General features: G+C 34.2%; 1 long non-coding RNA gene across 1 annotated transcript; it reads left to right on the top strand.

Annotated features, from left to right (window-relative positions):
• Positions 1-379: 379 nt before the first annotated feature.
• Positions 380-2,582, top strand: LOC141600051 (uncharacterized). The gene is made up of 2 exons (XR_012524110.1): positions 380-1,945; positions 2,019-2,582. It is a non-coding gene; the product is annotated as an uncharacterized LOC141600051 (long non-coding RNA).
• The last annotated feature ends 1,345 nt before the right edge of the window (positions 2,583-3,927 follow it).

Below are 3,927 nucleotides of genomic sequence, written 5' to 3'. Positions count from 1 at the left end.
AATAAGCTCCCATTTTTCCTCCTCCCAAAACCGAAAATATTAAGTGTTCCATAATATTTTTGGGTCAATTTTCTACAAAATTAATATTATCTAGTATTCATAGTATTAATTTTAATTAAGAGTAAGCTTTGGGTATAAATCCTTGGGAGAGATCCTACACTTGGGTCTTAGTTCATCCAAAAGGGAAAGCTCAAGAACAAGAGAGAAAGGTGATCTCTCTTGTGCCCATTAAACCGAAAATCACAATGTAAGAACAATGTTTCTTCCTTATTTTGTTTTAATGTTTGCATGCATAAGATCAATCATTAATTTTATGACAAATTAAATTAAAACATATATGAATATGAAAGTATATAGATCTACTTTTCCTTCAGTTTATCCCTAATATACTTTGTGTCCTTTCTTTGGTATCTTTATACTTAAGGCTTCCAATTTCTAATTTTATCATCTTTTGATTTGTGTTGCTGCAATTACCATTTTTTCAAGGGAACTCTTTGCTCTTTAGTCCCAAATCTATCTGTTTTGTGTTTTCTAATTTGTGGTTAGCTGATCTTTATAATTGAGACTTGATCATCTTTCAAAAGTTCATTTTTTTCTGGAAAAGTGATGTCTAGCTTCAGATGTTCTACTCTGTCATATTCATATCTTTGATTATGTGTTGATTTTTCCAATTTTGTTTCTTGATCTTTCTAAGCAGTGACCATACACTTGAATATGTTGCTGGTACGGTTCCCCAAAAATTTTATTGTTATCTTTCGTCGGAGTTAGGAGGTTTTATTTGTTTGTTGGTTGGTGATGCCCATGATCAAGTCCTTGAGTCGGAGGTTTGCTTGTGTCGGTGATATGGGGATGGATTGGTCGTAGTAGTCTTTTCTCTCCATGGATTACCAATTTATCCTTTTTAATCTTTGTGATTTAATCCTGTCCAATGATAATAGTGCTGATGATGAAGTTTTTGCTAAGTTGATCATGGAATTGGAGGGGGAGGGCATCCATTCCCGTTGTTAATCTGCTAAAAGATAGGGGTAATGACCTCTTTAAGAAAGGTAATATATCTTCAATTGCCCTTCACTACAAGTTAGCTCTCAAGTTTCAATGTTTTCTTAGTCTTCCACCCTTATTCAATCAAACCATGGCTTCTTCCTTGCTTTTTCCACTATCCTAAATTTAGCTTTTTGTGAGCTAAAGCTTTCAAATTACACTAAGGCTGTGATGTATTGTAACTTCGTCTTAAATTTTGAACCATCTAATGTTAAAGCCCTATAACGTAGAGGCTTACCGTTCAAGCATTTGAATTCTCTAACTAAAGCTCTTGAAGACTTTGAGTCTGCTCTGAAAATTGAACCGAGTAATAAGGACGTCAACCGCGAGCTCTATTCTTTGGTTGACCAATTAGCCATCAATCTTAATGGAAAGCGGGTCGCTTTACAATTCGACACTTTGGCCATAAACAAGAGAGGTAAGAATTATGTTTCTAGTCCTGAAGTCATTGAGAAATGTGATATTCTTTGTGCGGTGGAGGAATGTGCTGATGTTGGTGGTGATCACGTCAATTTAGTCACTAGGCCTGAGGTGCCTGAGGTGATGGATTGCATGACTGATAACTGTTGCTCGTCCTCGCCAGTTGAAGCTAAAGGTAGTAATGATACTACTACTTCCACTGTTTCTACTTCAGAACAATCCCAGTTTGTCTTCACCAACAAAAACCACGCCCACAAGAAGCTACAACTTCCGGCTTATGCCTACAATAACTTGATGCTCGGGAAAAATGTAGAGTTTTTTCACCGCAGATCCGAGATCTTGAGAGTTCGCCCCCTCACTCAAAAAACTTCTATCCAGCCGGGAACTCTCCATGATGATATGTCATGGGAAGCAGCAGTTCCCACTTCAGTTCCTTTGCAGGAACATAGCCAGTCAAAAGGAGGCAACGGTTCCTGTGCCTGAGGTTTGTCATCTGAAATCTGATTATTTTTATGCGGAAGAAGAGTTAACTCAAGAGGAATGCTTTGTTCGAACAGATAAGAAGAAACGCCTTTCTCCAGACACTTCTTATGCTAGTAAGATCTCTATTGTCCAGTTTAATTTGAAGCAGTTAGGGGTGAGCAAGTCTGCCGTAAAGACAGTCGTTTCATTGCTCGTGGTCAAGTGGCTCGGCCCACTATTAATTGGAAGAAAAGAGCTTCAGTTTCTGTCATACATTTATCTTCTTTTTCCAGGTACACCAAGACTACTACTGTCCTAAGGAAGGCCAAAAGGTGCGAAAAATACCCAATTCAGTTCAATGGTTACTTCCCACCATTCAAGAAATGTCGTCTAGTTGGTTCTCTTTGGTCTATTTCGATGTTTAGTTTAACTAATTGGATGTCGAGTAGTTTAGAAGTTTCCCTTGCCAACCCATTTGAAAATGGGTAATATGTAACTAATTGTTATATTGACTTTCTTTTATTCATATCAGTTTATCGTTGTAAAAAAAAAATATAAAACTGGTGGTAGTACATCGGATGTATAATCCACTTACTAAAATAAAAGCTTGCTAAATAGATCACAGTTACACTACTTGTTGTAGTAGGTAAAATGATTAATTATATCATCTACGGAGTAACTAATAAATAATTGTCCTAAATTATTACGAGTAAGATAGTAGTACAACAATAATCTATATATAATAATTAAAACACAAGCTTAACATCCAACTTTTTGCCACATCAACATTTATCCCTTATTCACTCATTTACCAATTCATGGACTATACAACTAGTTATATATGTTGTACGGTGTACAATCTGAGCTTTGTGATAAAGTATCCGAGCTTTATGTTAAAGAATATGAGCTTTATTAGAAAGTATTAAGCTCATCCATTTACACATTAAAAACATGAACTTTGAATTAGGTCAAAAAAAATACATATAAACTTGGATTCTTATACCTTTGTTGTATAATGGTTATGGTATAACTGGATGTATAATCCTATTTGTGCTCATTTACCCTCCACATCATCAACAACACATTTTTAAAAATAAAAAAAATAAAAGTAAAGAAAAGACAATCAAACAACAACTCTTCATCATCCCTCATATTCATTACCTATTTTATAAATAAAAGTCCACCAAACAACAACTCTTGACCCATTTACTTGTATAAGGCGACCTTGAACAAGATTATTATAAAACGGGTCATTTTAATAGTTGTCTTTATTAATTACCTTTTCTTATGTTTGGATCCGTTTTACACTTTTTTTTTTATGTAGAACTATCTTATACAAGTGACAAGACTGCCCATATTTTTTAGAAGCAATCTAACCAAAACATTTCATGAAAACTTACCATTTCATACAGATTTTTTTTCCAACAACTTTAGTCAATAAGATGTCCTTAAAATAGAATATATAATGACAAAAATATAAATATTCCGTGCATTGCACGGGTAACGAAACTAGTTGATGTCTTTAAAATAGAATAAATAATCATATTTACCCAAAAAGAAGCACTTTCTTTTTTCGAGGGAGAACTCTTAATTTGCTTAACTAATGAAAGATGACATCACCCATCTAGGCCACAACATTCACAAATATCTCAACTTTCTCAACTCATCCCACGATCACCCCGGATCCATTTCCTCTAAATCAAGCAACTGACAATTATCACCCCCAACGGTTTACTTGTTCGATCCCCTCATTTATTTATTTATCTTTTAATTGAAATATTTTTTACATAAATTAATTATCAAATGTAAATAAATAATCGAGATGGGAAAACATACTCCCTCCATTCAACTCCACACTACCACTTTCTATTTTACATACTATTCACAATTAAACATTCAATTTTAATTTTCTCTCAGTACATAAGTAGAAATATATTCATGCGGGATCTTGTTTGATTCGTCTTTACGAGCACATTAAAAATATCTAACTTTTATATTTTTTGC

This window comes from Silene latifolia, chromosome 9 (assembly GCF_048544455.1).
Source record: "Silene latifolia isolate original U9 population chromosome 9, ASM4854445v1, whole genome shotgun sequence".
Taxonomy (NCBI): domain Eukaryota; kingdom Viridiplantae; phylum Streptophyta; class Magnoliopsida; order Caryophyllales; family Caryophyllaceae; genus Silene; species Silene latifolia.
Note: the sequence above shows the minus strand (reverse complement) of the source record. Positions and strands in the feature narration are given on the sequence as shown.